Source organism: Canis aureus, chromosome 11 (assembly GCF_053574225.1).
Source record: "Canis aureus isolate CA01 chromosome 11, VMU_Caureus_v.1.0, whole genome shotgun sequence".
Taxonomy (NCBI): Eukaryota; Metazoa; Chordata; class Mammalia; order Carnivora; family Canidae; genus Canis; species Canis aureus.
Genome location: NC_135621.1, coordinates 5,972,944 through 5,990,300, shown reverse-complemented (window position 1 = coordinate 5,990,300; position 17,357 = coordinate 5,972,944). Strand labels below are relative to the sequence as shown.

The 17,357-nt window shown below is 34.7% G+C and overlaps 1 pseudogene; it reads left to right on the top strand.

Moving 5' to 3' along the window:
• The first annotated feature begins 575 nt into the window (after positions 1-575).
• On the top strand, positions 576-17,112 carry LOC144323154 (ethanolamine-phosphate phospho-lyase pseudogene; annotated as a pseudogene).
• The last annotated feature ends 245 nt before the right edge of the window (positions 17,113-17,357 follow it).

Here is a 17,357-nt window from a genome sequence, read left to right as displayed (position 1 = left end):
CCTTGTCCATATCAGCAATAAGGCCATTTTACTTTCTTCTCATTCAAGTGTTCACTAGACTAGCACTTTTAATTTCTTTCAAGGACTTTTCCATTGCATTAACAATTTGTTTAACTGTTTGGCACAAGAGGCCTAGCTTTCAGCCCACCTTGGCCTTCAACACGCCTTCCTCACTAAACATGGTCATTTCTAGCTGCCATGCTTCTAGTTGTTAAGTAAGAGAAACGTGACTCTTTCACTTGAACACTTAGAGGCCATTATCAGGTTATTACCTGTCCTAATTTCAATATTGCTGTGTCAGGAAAAAGGGAGGCTGGAGGAAAGGAAGAAAGATGTGGGAACAGGGGGCCAGTGGAGCAATCAGAACATACACAACATTTATCTATTAAGTTTGCCATCTTATGTGGGCATGATTTGTGACACCCAAAAAAATGGCTATAGTAATGTCAGAGATTACTGGTCACAGATCACCATGACAAACATAAATAATAAAGAAAAAGTTCGAAATTCGAAATACTGTTGAGAATACCAAAATGTGACACGGAGACATGAAGTGAGCAAATGCTGTTAGAAAAATGGCACCAATAGTTGCTTCAGGCAGGATTGCCACAAACCTCCAATTTGTAAGAAGTGCAATAGCTGCAAAGTGCAATAAAGTGAAGTGCCATAAAATGAGGTAAGCCTGTACTTTTTTTAGGGGGGCACTTGCTTTTAGAGCATATGCTTTTATGACATATGCCTTAGGCTTAGCCAAAACATACAGCTGCCCTGGCCTGAGAGTCTGTAGCTAATGGCCCAAGAAAGTATTGCTATTGAAAGTCATTTCTGGCAGTGGTTTCAACAGTGGACAGCATCCCTAGTTTTCAAGGGCAGCAGTGCCTGCATCAGGGGCAGTGCGGGTCTCCAATGAATAAATCGGAATGGTCAGAGTCAGGGCACAGGTGGTAGTAGCTAGTCCTCAGCCATGACAGAGCAGGCTTGACTTGTTTGTGTCTTGATACTGGATGTGAGCCTGCCCTTATATTTTCCGAGTCTCACCCACAGGCTTTTCAGTGTTTCTTCTTGCCACCCATGATCTCTTAATATACTCAATTTTTGCAAAGTTGTGGAACGTATTTGTATAAGGTTAACTTTAGCTTTTTACTGTTTTGCCATCAAATTTTTTTATTGTTAAAAAGATTGTAGAAGAATCTTGACAAAAAAACTTGCAGTGAGTCCGCTGAGTAAAATTCCGATAGCACTGAGTCATCTAACCCACCTACAGAAGCCGGAACACTAAATAAATGTTGCCAGGAGTGAAGAGTGAAGGCACATACCGACCAAGGGAAGTAAAGCAAAAGAAGATACTACAGGAAAGATTCATCTTAAAGTATTTGTGGCAAGTTACTTAACGGTTGTACATCAGATTTTTCTCACAGTACAAAAGATGTGAGATAAACACCATTTAGGGCTCCCTGGGTGGCGCAGCGGTTTGGCGCCTGCCTTTGGCCCAGGGCGCGATCCTGGAGACCTGGGATCGAATCCCACGTCGGGCTCCCGGTGCATGGAGCCTGCTTCTCCCTCTGCCTGTGTCTCTGCCTCTCTCTCTCTCTCTCTGACTATCATAAATAAATAAAAATTAAAAAAAAAAACACCATTTAGCAAAGTACCAATAGCAAAGGCATATTGCGATTTTAACTCCTGTTCTGATTTTTTTAAAGATTTTATTTATTTATTCATGAGAGACACAGAGAGAGGCAAAGACACAGACAGAGAGAGAAGTAGGAGCCCAACACAGGACTCAATCCCAGGACTCTAGGATCACACCCTGTGCCAAAGGCAGATGCTCAACCACTGAGCCACCCAGGTGTCCCCTGTTCTGAGTTTCAAAGAAAAACTGTCAATAATATGAAGCCAATTGGAAAGCAGAATGTATATGTAAAATAAAAGAAGGGGAAGCTTTTAATAAATACTGCTTGAGTCCAATGGTCAATTGCAGCTAATTCACAACAAACATCATGCAAGCATTGATCATGCCTCATGTGTGAAATTGATTCTAGAGTGCTGAATTTTTCTGACCTTATACTCTTACATGGCTTATCTCTCAAAGAATAGACCATTTAGATTCTTTGTTCAGAATACTTTGCATCAGATGAGTGTGTGTGTGTGTGTGTGTGTGTGTGTGTGTGTGTGTTCAGGAGAGAGAGGAAGAGAGAAGTAGAAAAAGAGAGTTAAGGGGGTAAAATGTTATGAAGAACCAAAATAAATAATGCAACTTTCATCCATGTAAATCCCTTTCTATTTTCAGCAGCAGGCCATTTACCAAAGCATGAATATCAAGGTATCAATTAGAGTTCCAATTAGACCATAGTATTCCCTCCCCCACCCCCCCAAAAAAAACAACACTTGCAAATTGATAGTTTTCCCCAAGGAGGCTGCTCACTAAATTTCATGAAGGAGTACCTCAGTTTTGGTAAGACATTTGAAAATTCATTGGTAAGTGAGAATAAATATCATAAAATATAACATTAATACTGTTAATTTAATTAACCTATGTCTGACTTCTGAAAAATAAATTGTATTTTGAAAAGTCTTTGATACCTTAGGGACCATGACTATGGCAAAAGCATTTCTTATTTCCTCCACCACTTCCTTCTGAGCACTTCTCTCATTATTAGGCATGATGTATGGCTAGTAAATATTTACAATGGTCATGTCAATATCACCATGTGAAATATGTTGAAGAGTAAAGGCCAGGATTTCTTATCAAGTCATCAGCAGAATATGGATAACTTATGACTCTAACACTGACTTTCTTTAAAAGTTGACTCTTAGTAATGCTCATATAGGTATTTATTTTAATGAACAATTTATATAAAATATTTTTCTTTTTTTGGTGCCGAAAACTGAGAATGAACCATTATATAGAAATATTTCAAATTCACTGGATAACATAAATGATCAAAATAACCTCAGATTCCCAAAATAATTGGCAAATTCTGTAAAGAAAAAATAGCTCATTAAAAATATATCTATATGTATATACATTTACATATATATTTTTGAAAATCCTTTCATATGCTGAGGCACCTGAGTGGCTTAGTTGGATGAGCATCCAACTCTTGATTTTAGCTCAGATCATGATTTTGGGATTAGGCTCTCATGAGGCTGGGTGTAGAACCTGCTTGAGATTCTCTCCTTCTCCCTCTGATGCCCCCCTCCACTCTCTCTCTCAAAACAAAAAGAAAAACAAAACATTTCACAAGATTTAATGAGTCAGATGTTCTGTTCAGTTCATTCTTAAGATAACCTCTATGTCTGGGTATTATTATTAATCCCTATCTTATTTATAAGGGAATTAAGACCAGAGGGAATTAAGTAACTTGCCAAATATCACACTCTTAGTGTGTGATTGAGCTGAGATTTGAACGTAGGTTGACTGGTTCCAAAGTCAATCTCCTCAAACCTCAGTATCTTATCTTTAAAGAGATCATAGCATGTGGCACCTTCTTCACAGGTCTCTGAACGCATTTATGAAGATTTACTGGCTTGACATTTGATGTTCATTCATCATCAAAAGTTGTTCAATTATTTAACATTTCAAGCACTGATGAGTGCTTTAGTTATTGAAATGGAACTGGAACAAGAGATCACACTTTGAAACAAAAGCCCTATTTTGATTTGAGAATGTGGTGAATCAATGGAATAATGTTTATAATTGTATTTCTATACTTGATATCCTGTATGATACTATTATCTGTTATAGAAAGGTATGAGGGCTCTTTAGTCCAAGAGGGTAGTCTCAAAGGCTTTGTTATTTATGAGCTATTCCCTCAGAGAGAAAATAGTACATGTTTTATTCTAAAGAAAGACCATAAAATATGAATATACAGGAGTAGCCATTTGGGCATTAGCATTTTTCAGTTTGTTTGCACAGCTCACACAATTTAACTGGAAGACAAAATAAGAAATCTTATTGTAGTGGCATCATCCAAATGTAGCTATCTTATCCTTCAACTCGGGAAATGTCTGGTCATCAGATAATCCGAATAGTATTATAAATTAAGAGTTAGTTCATGTAGAATGTAATTTTCTCCCTTATTTCTACATATGCTCATCTTCTTTAAAATAGGAACAAATCATTGTTTAGCTTTCAGAGTAATTTTAATTTTTATTTTCACTTTGATGCTTACACTGACCCTCCCTAGTAGCTCCATGATCCATTGATGATATCCAGCTCAATCCTGCCCTTAGGCACAGTCTGTAAATACTGGAAAATTATATTAATAGTACTGTGACTTATAAAGTATGTGTGTTTGATTGATGTTATCTGTAGATGATACCAGTTTGCCTAGTTATCATGGACATAGTATCAAAATTTTTCGCACAAAAATTTCATCTGAGTTCAGTCATAATCATTCAGCTGCTTAACATGTATTAGTTGACTAGTCTTTTTTTTTTTTAAAGACTTTATTTATTTATTCATGAGAAAGGAAAAGAGAGAGGCAGAAACACAGGCAGAGGGAGATGTAGGCTCCATGCTGGGAGCCCAATGTGAGACTCCATCTCGGATCCTGGGATCACATCCTGAGCCAAAGGCGGATGCTCAACTGATGAGCCACCCAGGCGTCCCTAATTGACTAGTCTTATATTCTAGGGGCAAGCAACATAAAGAGCCAACAGACAAAGCTCATACTTCGGTAGAATTATACTCCAGTAGAGAAGACAGACATTCACATTTCAGTAGATATAATTTATGTTTATTATAAAAACAATTTTAAAAAATTCAAAAAAATACGAAATTGGAGTGATGAGATGGAAATGATAACTTTAATAGATGCAGTTACTGGACCCTCTCTAGTAGGTAGCATTTAAGCAGAATCTGTGCTTTAACTACTATACACACGTGCCCATATATGCATAATGTGATATTACCTACACACGTATATATAATATATATTATCTCTAGAATACCACATTGAGTTGTATACCATTCTTAATTATTTGTGATGATTCCAGAATTGCAAAAGTATTTTCTTCTTTTTTTTTCTTGCATAAAACTATCTTTACTGTCTCAGAACATTTTGAGTAGAGATTCTAAATAATGGGATTAAAGTGTCTAAAGGCACAAACACATTTAAATCTCTCGATACGTGTGCTGTTTACAATTATTTTTTGGCCTGCCAATTATACGTAAAGGCAGATGATAATCAATAGCCATACTGCCTAAACATTTCAATAATATATTCTGTATGCTAAGGCTCATTCCCAGAAGCTGGGCCAATCTCTGAGTATTTTGCCATAGGAAAGCAGCAGTGCAGGTGGCAGCATGTAAAGTCAGCATTTAAGAAGGAGCGAAACATTAAGAGCTGGAAGGAGAGAAGCGAATAGTATTCTAAACTGAGAATTTGGTACCTCTCTTTTAATTGTTCTCACTTTAGAAAACATCCACATGAACACTATGTTCTTTGATCAGATACCTCTATTTTCAAACCAGCTAGATAAAAATTTAAAGATCAATGCATTTCAAAATCACTATGTTTTAAACAACCTTCTTTTTCTTGGAATGACCAACATAATAATTAACTGGAGCTATTTTATGTATTGCCAGAAATATTGTGCATCACTCAGACTAAATATACTGGTTTGCATTTTTCTGGCATGTGACAAAATGTGTGCTTCTCCAGAATGTCAACGCAAGTTATCAGTCAGTCTTTCCATAATTTTTAATATTTAATGTCTAGTGACTCATGTTGACTGATTTTTTGTCATGATATATTATTATATGTGTTAAAAATTAAGAGCCGTGCTGTCAGGAAACTTCAGGAGGCATTTAACATATGAGCTAATGCTTTCCATAAATATATCCATGCATTCACATTCACATCTTTACTTATCTCAGATGAAAGCCTATGGAAAGAACTTCATTAAAGCATTATGAAAAAGATATTTACTGAGAGAAAGACAAAATGATTAATACATAGCAGTCATGAAACACATTGGAGCTGATGGTCTTGCCCTTAAAAAGAGCTATAAACATCTCTGCTTGAAATGGTGATGTTCGTTAATGTCACAGCGCCCTCTAGGTTCGAGAGCATGCAATAGGGACAAGACGAATGCAATCTTTAAACAGCTGATGAAACCTGATTTTTCCATATAAATTTTTACACGTAAAGGTACAATTAACTTCTCAACTTGTTTATCAGTCAATTTTATAGTCTGGCTACATAAAGCCAACAGGATACCGTTAAGATTTTATAAGCAAAAAAAAAAAAAAAAAGAATTTTAAATCCATAGTTAATTTCTTTGGAGAACAGCCACTCACCTGATGTGCTTGAATATTAAAAGCAGAAATGATTTTGAGTGGGAAAATAAGATATTTTAATGCTGAAAATGAACATTTAGAAGTCTTCAAAGTAATAGAAAAATATTTGACTTTGACATAAACCATAAGCATAAATTATAGGTTTCATTTATAAGGCATCTTGCAAATTATAAGGAAAGCCTGCTGAATTATATAGAAACCTTCTACAAGGCATATTTTATCATAGAACTAATGCCAGAGGAACAGATGAAATGCACTCTTTTAGAAATTACTATCCAGAAGAAAAGACCTTTTTCCCTCCTACCCTTTAGTATCTATCTATGTGTATCCATCAATATCCTAAAGTAAAACTTCAGATTCTTTCACAAATTTTGCCCTCAACGTGTTAAAGGCAAGATGAAAATAGAATAGAGAAGCTCAACTTTGTGGAAAGCTTAAATAGGAATAGTTCTAAATGCTTGTTTTTATTAGTAATTTGAAATGTTTGATCTTTTACGGTACCTGTTAGCTTACATTAATTATTGTAGGCTTTAAGCAATTATACATATTGAATTATCTGACACAAGATGAAATGCACAAAAATGGAAGTTTTGATTGAGGATTTTTATTCTAAAATTTCCATTTATCCAATATGGTGCCAAGAAGAAGAAGAAGAGGAAGTTGGAAAAAATGGATTGGGTAAATAAGGTTGAAATTTTTCATAAACAAAGTGTTTATCAAACTGGAAAAGGGGAGTGGCTTTAGGATCTAAGAAATCTCAAATGTTTCTGTCATACACTTTAAATGTTACAACGGTTAAGACTTTTAAAGTACTATGACAATTTTGAGAAATTATTCTACCCTTTTTCCTCCAAAATTGCCAAACTTTTTCTACATCATCCATAACATAATGCTATTGAAATTTGAATGTATAACATGTTAGAAAAATAGGCAGCCAAACTAAAACAAATAAACTTTAGCAGAAGAAAAGTTAAATACAAGTATGTTCAAACTCAACCTTGTGACTTCTACCAAATGTACTAATAAGCTATAACATGACTAATAAAAATTATACATAGACATATTTAAAATTGTCAAGGAGTTTTAAAAATAGAAATTATTCTGAAATTTCTTTCTCTCAGATCTAAATATAAAGTTGGAAACTTTCAATGCCTAAATATATTTTTCCCCAAAAAATGAAGACTTGAAAACAGAGAATATGAACAAAGGGCCCATGTTTTTGTTTCAAGAATGTGGTGGAAGAATGAACTGTTTTGCAAATTATAATTATATTCCAACTTTAATATTTAGAAAATTATTAAATAAATTATTGAACATATTTCCTTTTTCCAAACCAAAAACATAATTTTAAAAGCATGTACTTTATAAACTTAATACAGCTTTAAAAACTAAGAAAATCAGAAAAGGAGCCAATTTATTTACTTTCTCCTTCAAGGGTAGGGAAGAAAGCTCAAATAACAATTTGAGCTTTTTGTTTTAAAAACTGTGAGTGAGTGGCAGCATTTACAAATGAAATATTATAGAGCAAACCTGTCAATACAAGAACAAATTGCACAGTAGAAAAAAAGGAATTGCACAAATAGTTTCTAAAGCAGGTTGTCAATTTGGGAAGTGACCATCTTATACATTTTTGAGTAGATTAGTAGATATTTGGGGGAGAGATTCACTAACCATTCATTAATATGCCATGCAGTATTTAATTGAATGTGACTATCCCTATAACGCTGAAAAGAAAAAAGTCCAAAAAGTTAAGGTTCATTATTCAGAAAATTATACTTAACTGTGAATATTAAAAATGAGGAAAATATATCCCAAACCCTCGAATTTAGTCCCATTTGTAGGTTAAGCAGATATACTGGGCACACTCTAAAATCATGAATGCTTGCAATCAATGATCTGGCAAAGATGATGATGGAGAGTCAAGGTTAAATTAGTAGACAAAGACAAGAAATACAGTGATAAAGACATACAGTCCTGCCCTCTACCTCATTCTAACTTTACAAAAAGAAGTTGGGGTCTAAATGTCTCCTCCATCCAATATATCCCCATTTCTGCTACCAATGACTTCCCTGTTGCTGGATCCTGAACCCTCAGCTCAGACAATCATCCCTGTTTGCTTTCTACTCCAGCTTCTTCTATCTAGTCTTCCCTTGCTACAGTTTATTATTTATGTTGCAGCGGAATGACCTTTCAAAACCATCAATCCAGATAATAAGCTCCATGAGGGAAAGGACCCTGACAATGACAAATTCACTGCAGTCTAGTTCCTAACCCATGAGCCAGCACCTGGCACACAGCGCATGAAGCAAACCTTTAATGAATATTATTGAATGAGTGAATGAACAAATAAAAAACCTACTCATTGCATTCCCTTCAGCAGCACCACATAAATTTCAACTATATTAATGTGACCTAGAAGCCACTGCATACACATCCTTTTTAAATCTCTGCCTCTATGTGCTCCTATCGCACACAATGGACTCTAACATTCAACAACAGTGCACTTCTTTCAGTTAAAAAAAAAAAAAAAAAAAAAAAGCTCTGCTTAATTTTCAGTCCTTACTATTTACTTTCTCTCATCTAGAATATTCCCACACTTTTGCTCTCTTTTTTCCCTCTAAACGGCCCTTCTTAAGGCTAACACCTACTCATCTTTCAGCTTCAGGTCTCTGACAATATATCACCTCAAATCCCTCTGTCAAAGCTCCCAAAATACCAAGGACAAATGTCATGCTGAATTTAGCATAGAGTACAATGCCAAGCACATGATGTACTCTCAACAAATGTGTACGGAAAGAAAGAAAAAGAAATGTCAAGTGACTGATAATTGGTTGCTTCAAGATTATTTAGTCTATTTGTTGATCCAACTTAACTCGTTTTTCAACTTGTTTTGCAGATTTGACTATTGCTCTCATGACAAAAGTTCATGCAATCCAGGACTTCTAACAAAGTTTCCAAGGTAAAATCAGTATCTAGGAAAATGATGATCATTTCTTGTTAATATTCAATAAATTGGTTACAAACACGGTGCAAATATGCAGACATGGATGTAAATTCATATATATTCACAATAATTATTGATGCATTTAATAAAACATAACTGATTGACAGTGTGTCAGAATAGGACAAACATGGAACCTCAGTTATGTGTCTACCTGGGCTGGAATCTTAGGCAACTTTTCTGACCTTAAGCTAGTTACCTGATATCTCTGAAGCCCATTTTCCTCATGTATAGAGACAAAAGCACCCTGTATTGTGATTGGAAGGAATACAGACATTAGAGGTGTTCAGAAATGGGTGTCACTATTTCAAGGTTCATCTGTTAAAATATATATCATAGAATATCTTTTTATTATTTTAGTGGAAAGGGTTATTAACAAATAAGAGAGAGTACTACTCAAGAATACCACAGTAGATATCTTGATAAGCCTGTTTTCCTATTTAAGGAGATAATTAAGATTTGACCATGACTAATTACCTTAGAGATAGGTTTCCTGCCTCTATTGCAAATTAATTTGTGTCACATAAAGTGCACCAAACATGCATTAAATCAAGTATTCAGTGTCTGATAATCAATTCATCCTAAAAAAATAAACACTTGTAAGTGTAAGTGATGTCTTTTATAATTTTTTAAAAATGTTACCAGAGACCATGTAAAATTTTTCGATGGACTATTCTTCATACATTTAACCTTTAATCCTTTACTCATCTGGATTTACAGCTAAATATCTAAAGTGAATCTACAGATTAAAATAGTCCCAAACTATTCACAGTGTTTGGTTTAGCAGGTTACTTGAAATTATTTCTGAGGTGTTTCTTATATGCCAGGCACAGTTCTAGGCACTAACAATATAACAATGAACAAAATGGGGGGAAATAGCTCTATTTTCACAACAGCTGAAAACATCACCCATTTATTATTTTGGTTCTGTAGGTCACAAGTCTGACTGGTATTGGCTGGGACCTCTACTTAGGTTCTTACAACATTGGAAAAACTAGATGTTGGCAGAGGTTGGCTCTTATCTGTACTCTCTGGGAAATAATCTACATCCAAGATCATTCATGCCATTAGCGGAGTTCATCTTGCAGTTGTGGGACTGGGGTCCTCATTTCTTTATTGACTATCAGCTAAGGATCATGCTTCGCTCCTTGTGGCTGCTCCTGGCTCATGACCCAGTCCACCTCCAAAAGCAGCAACAGCACTTCAAATTCTTCTCTCAATTTCAATATCTCTGTCTCCTTTCTGCATCCAGAGAAAACTGCTTTTAAAGGGCTTACCTGACTGAGTCAATTCCACCTAGAAAGATGGATAATCTCTTTTATCTTAAGGCCAATTGGTTTGAGATTCTATTACAGCTGTAAAATCTGTTCACAGCAGTACCTACATTAGTGTTTGAATGAATAATCAACAACAGAAATCTTGGGAATAGGACATGTGCCCTAGCCCCTGCTACCAAAACAGGGGGTACCAACTTTAAAAAGAAATAAGTAAAATGAGTTGGCACTTAGGCTGTAAGAAATGATCATGTGGAAAAGTATTGTGAACTCACGTTCTATAGGCTGAAACATAATACATACCTAGGGAGACCTGGGCTTCTGGAGGCAACAGGCTAAATAAAAAGAACAATGAAAATCTCCCTGGAGTTTAAAGCAGAGCAGTAGTGGAATAATGTTGAATATGTCAGGGGTGGGGAAGACAGAGGGAGAGATCTTAGCAGGAGCATTTAGTGTTTGGTAACTCCACTCAGCTCTCATCAGTGTTTGTTCACAGGCCACGGGAGGAAAGGCATCTTACAAAAAATATAAACTAAGCTGTACCAATTTAAGAAAAGTACAAATAGAAGCTGTACCTATTCTCAATTATATATTTTCCTACAAACCTGAGTGTGGTGATTATTACTCCAATGCATGTTCTTATACTGAACCTTAAGTGAAACCGTATTTCCAAAACTGTAAGAGGATGTACACAAGCATGACGTGCAAGATGAGCTAAGCCCAAGCCCTCTAACATCAGTTTATTTAGATACAAACACCCGAAGCTAACACACAGACCAACTACTCTCAGAGTAACTATATAGAGACAGAAATATTTTAAAGGTAACACCACTCATCTTCCAGGAGCTCCTTATTTTATAAAATCCATTCACTCCCCGTGAATATCATCCTATGGCTTATTTCAGCTTCCAACATGCTATAAAATAATCTTCCCTGACTCCCCATTTTAAGAATCCTCGTGGTTTTCATTTTCCTTTGCTTTATCAAGCTAATTAACTTAACAGTAGAGTGTCCCTAATGGTCTTAGACTGCGGAAGCCTAGCAAGCAGAGTACCCAGTAAGATTTGGCCAATCCCTCAAGGATGCTAACAGGAAGCTCAACCCCATGGAAGTGTGCACATCTGAGATACTTGGAGTTTCCCTCTGCTGAGGGCCAGTGTCTCCATGAGTATGAAGTTTTATTTTTAACATGAGCTCCAATTATTTTACAGAGTTCTCAATATTTGGTTTTCTTCTTTCCTGAGAAAAGTATCTCTCTGGACTTCCTTGTCATCGGTCAAATTTGTAGACATTTTCCCTTGTGTGGATCTTCCCACACCACTCATTTGCCACCACCCATTCTCCTACTTGTCTATTATCTATAAGGTTTATGTCTCTTAACAAGGTTCAACAAATGGCTTTCTGAAAAAGGTCAGATAGTAAATATTTTAGACTCTGTGAGTCAGGCAGCCTTTGCTGCAAATCAAATCTGTATTGCAACATGAAAACAGTCATAGACAATATGTAATAAATGCACGAGGCTGTGCTCCAATAAAACTTTATCTGTACAGATGTTGGTCTGGACTTAGCCTGCTGCTCACAGTAAGTTGCTGACCCCTGGTTTTATAAGTTGAAGTTCAAAGGACAGAAGACAGAGTTCAGAAAAACTGGCCTCTCAAGTGAATTAGAAGCTGACAGTTTCCAAATCTCATGTCACAGGGTGTGTCACACTAGTGTCCTTCAGACAAATGTTACATCAATTTACCTTTCAAAACAATATAAGGACATTCCTCAGTATTTTCTTTATGTTTCTGAAAATATTTTACTTAATTCCCTCAGCCAGGACTAGACACATCTTCGAGCTGCTAGTCTTTAGCCAGGTTCTGATTTCGTGATTTCACGACTATGTCCTTATTGACTATTGCTGTTATGTGCTTTTTTTTTTTTAAATCTGTGTTCTTTCTACACCAAAAATCTGCTTTCTTCATGTTTCATATTACAATCCTAACTAACATGCAAATCTCTCTAGCTGGCATAATTTCAATAAGGGCAATTTGGAATTGTAGTGACAGAGGAACTTTTGATATGAACAAATTTGTTCATTTGAGAGGCTCCATAAAAAAAGCATTCAATGAATCAGATTTTAAGGTCTCTTACAATCTGTTGGAGCTTAAATTTGAATTGATATATTTTTTAGGATTTATATAAATCTAAAATAAAAAGATAAGGAAATTTAAAAAATAAGTTTAACTTTGAATGCTTCACATATTTTGACTCTTCTAAATAAAGCTTTTTCCCCCTTCCTAAAACAGCTCTGTAAAAGGCTAGATAATAAATTTGTGTTTTGTAAAAATATATTCTAGGGTCACCTGGGTGGCTTATTGGGTTAGTCGTCCAATTCTTGATTTCAGCTCAGGTTATGATTTCAAGGTTGTAAGATTGAGCCCTACATCAGGATCCATGCTGGGCATGGATTCTCTCTCCCTTTCCCACTTCCCCTCCCTCCCTCAAAAAAATATTCTAGAGTTCAGTGAATTAAGCTAATAGCCTTAGTCTTGGTTAGACATATGGAGAAAAGTATGATACTCAGAACATATAAATGTAATTTAAAGAGTCTTTTAAAATACAATTTGTGAATACAGAGATTTATAATATGTGTTAACAAAAGTTAATTTAATATTTTTGATAAGTAGAAGGCCCTTTTTAAAAATAAGAGTTATTAATATATTTTAAAACAATTCTTTGTCTTCTTCCTAATTTTATCACAGTGTAAATAATATTCTACTTTATATAAAACTAATAATTGTAAGAATTCTTTATATATTCTAGATACTAACCCCTTATCAGATATATGCTTCCATAAATATTTTCTTCCATTACACAGGTTGCCTTTTCATTTTGTTGATCATAGCTATTGCTATGCAGAAGCTTTTCAGTTTGATGTAGTCCCACTTGTTTAGTTTTGCTTTTGTTGCTTATGCTTTTGCTCTTAGATCCATTAAATGCTTGCCAAGAACGGTGTCAAAGAGCTTTTTCCTTTCATTTTCTCCTAGGATTTCAGGTTTTACATTTAATGGTTTTGTGTCTTACATTTAAGTCTTTAATCCATTTTGAGGAATTTTGTGAGTGGTGCAGATATGGGTCAGTTTCATATTTTTGCATGTGAATATCCAGCTCTTCCAACACCACTTATTGACTGGACTCAATCTTTTATCCACTGAGTATTGTCAAATATTAGTCAGTTTTTATGCCAGTATCATACTTTTTTGATTACTATAACTTTGTAATGTAGTTTAAAATCAGGAAGTGTGATATCTCTAGCTTTATTCTCAGGATTTCATTGACTATTAGGGGTCTTTTGTGTTACCATGCAAATTTTAGAATTATTTTTTTCCATTTCTGTAAAAATATCATTACACTCAATGGCAAAACTCAGGCAAATTGTTTAAAAAATGGGCAAAGGACCAGAATAGACATTTTTCCAAAGGTAATCAAATGGTCAACAGATACATGAAAAGGTTCTCAACATTATTAATCATCAGAAAATGTCAGAATAGACATTTTTCCAAAGATAATCAAATGATCAACAGATATATGAAAAGGTTCTCAACATTATTAATCATCGGGAAAATGCAAAGCAAAATCATAATATCACCTCACATCTATTAGAATAGTTATTATCAAAAAGACAAGAGATGACAAGGGCTGGTAAGGATGTGAAGCAAAGGGAACACTTGTACAGAGTTGGTAGGAACATAAAGGGTACAGCCCCTATGGAAAATATTACAGATGTCTCTCAAAAAAATAAAAATAGAATTGCCATATGGTCTAGCAATCCCACTTCTGGGTATATATCTAAAAGAAAACAAATCATTATTTTTGAAGAGATATCTGCACTCCTTTGTTTACTGCAGCATTCTTTACAAGCCAAAACATGAAAACAACCTAAGAGTCTATCAATTCACAAAGGATTTCTGATACACACACACACACACACAATGGAATACTATTCAGCCATACAAAGAAGGTTTTTCTGCCATTTGTGACAACTGGATGGACCTGGATGGCCCCTTGAGGGCATTATGCTAAGTAAAATAAACCAGAAAGAGAAAGAGATACTATAGATTTCACCTATATGTGTCATCTAAATAAATAGATCTCCTAGAAGGAGAGTGCAGATTGGTGGTTGCCAGTGGCAGGGGTATAAGGCAAAGGTTGTCAAAGATACAAATGTCCAGTTATAAGATGAATAAATTCTGAGGATTTAATGTACAGCATGGTGACTATGGTTAACAATCCTGTATTTTATACTCAAAAGTTGCTGAGAGTAGATCTTAAAAAATAAAAATTAAATTAAAAAATATATTTTATTATTTTAATTCTAAATTTCCGTATTTATGTATGAATCGAAATATTTTGTTTCTAAGAATGTTTTATAAACCACAAAATTCTGTGTTCATCTAAGAAAAACTGTCATAAAGAAAGCCTTTAAAATTTTTTTTAATAATAAATTTATTTTTATTGGTGTTCAATTTGTCAACATACAGAATAACACCCAGTGCTCATCCCGTCAAGTGCCTACCTCAGTGCCTGCCACCCAGTCACCCCCACCCACCCCCTGCCCACCTCCCCTTCCACCACTCCTAGTTCGTTTCCCAGAGTTAGGAGTCAAGAAAGCCTTTTAAAGGAGTTCATTCTTATAAAGTTCTTACCTTGTTTAAGCCATAAGGATAAACACAATCATGTAAACTTAATAAGTTCAAGATTCTTATTAACTGTAAGATCTAAGCTAAAATTAATGATAAATTATATTCATAGAAAATATAATCTGTGCTCATATGTAACACATTATAGAGTAACCTTCAACTAAAAAGACATATAAATGTGTTTGGGTCCTGTTACATATCTTTTCATTTTGAAGAAATGTAAAAAAAAAAAAGTATGTAAGATATCAGGGTACATATGTAGAAAAATGGATATTTATTGCTTATCTAAGACAAGAAGAGAGATAAAAAGGAAATATTTTCTTTTAAAGGAAGACAGGTGTGGTTGTTTCTAAATATAATAGTAAACAATGAAATATTGTTGAAGCTGTACAATAAGCACAGAGGGTATGAATGAAATTAATTTTGTGAAGTAAAAATAATGAGATGGAAGCAATGAAATATATTTAATAATTAAGAAAATTGGCTAATTATATATAATAGGTTCATTCATAAGGGGTAAAAAAGGATTGTAACTCTTTTACCACAAACTGTTAAATGTACAATATGCAAATAAAAATGAAGCAGAATTTGAGCATTCTCTTTGTTAAATACTGGTTGTTCCATGCCCAAGTAATGGAATTATTTTTATAATAAATATATTTTTAATTCTCTGTGCTTTTTGACATATTTGTAAATTACCTTTTATAATTGTCATTGATTTTTGTAAAAGTTAGAAGTGCATAATATTATAGTCACTTATTGCTGAGTGCATATGTGCATGTGTGTTTTGTGTTTTACAATATTATGTATACTATTCCTTACATATTGAATATTATAACTTATATTTGGAGACCTATGGCTTATGTTTATATCTTTTTCCTCTGAAAATCTTTTTTAATCTTTACCTTTCCCAAATTTAGGTCTCAAATTCAAAATAATAAAACTTATCTTCTATGCCTAAAACAGTTGTAACCTAAATGATATTGATAACACAAAGCTATACTACTTTACATTATTAAAGGATGAGAAATAAGAATAATTAGGTTTATCTATCATGCTTTAAATTTTAATTAACTAAAAATTAAGCTGAGGCTTTAGACAAGCTGAGAAATACTTCTGGAGCTTCCAAATACATGGCTAGAACTTTATTCTGGACATTGTCAAAATGAGAAAACCAATGGACAATAGCCGACCAATGGAATGAGTGGTAGCAACCAAAGAAATTGCATAAGCTGTCAGCAGCTCTGGGATACAGTAATACTGTATGGAGGAAATCCAGTATTTTGTGCTGTTGATTTGGTCATCCTGAATGTACTTGTACATGAAGACCTTCAAGGAAATGTTACAGGAGAGGGAATTATCGTACTGATAACTTACTGAGTTACTGAATAAACAGAAGGTGACACAGACTTTGATAGGAGATATCAGGGGTGTTAGACTTTTATTAAAATTGACTTAGGGACTATCAGAAAAAGACTCAGGCCATAGTAAAAACTCAACAAATCATCTACAAGATGAAAGAAAAACAAGTGGTTCTCAGTGCTGATGGACCTTATAGAAATGCTTGAAACTACCTTGCACTTCATTGAAAAAGATGCAAAGTTATGGTGAACCAACCTGGTGGAATTTTAACAGCTTCAGGAGAAGCTGTAGGAGCCAAAAGTCCAAGTGTGATCTCTGAAAATACTCCATGCAGAACAAAGATACCTAATGAAGCACATTCAGAATTGTTCAGTGATGGCACCATTGACTCTAAAAGAAAATCTCAGCAGGAAGAGAAATGGATTGTGCACAGATAAACATTCACTGCTCAGTAAGAGGTTCAAAGCACAAAAGACTAGCATTTAAAGCAAGATAAATGTCCAGAGATATAGCAAATGTGCGGATCTATCTCTTCCATTAATAGCTCTATTTTACCATCTAAAAGTAGAATTTTAATTGTTTATTTTTTTTAAAGATTTTATTTATTTATTCATGAGAGACACACAGAGAGAGGCAGAGACATAGGCAGGGGAAGAGGCAGGCTCCCTTGTAGGGACCCTGATGTGGGACTCGATCCCAGGACCCCAGGATCACAACCTGAGCCAAAGGCA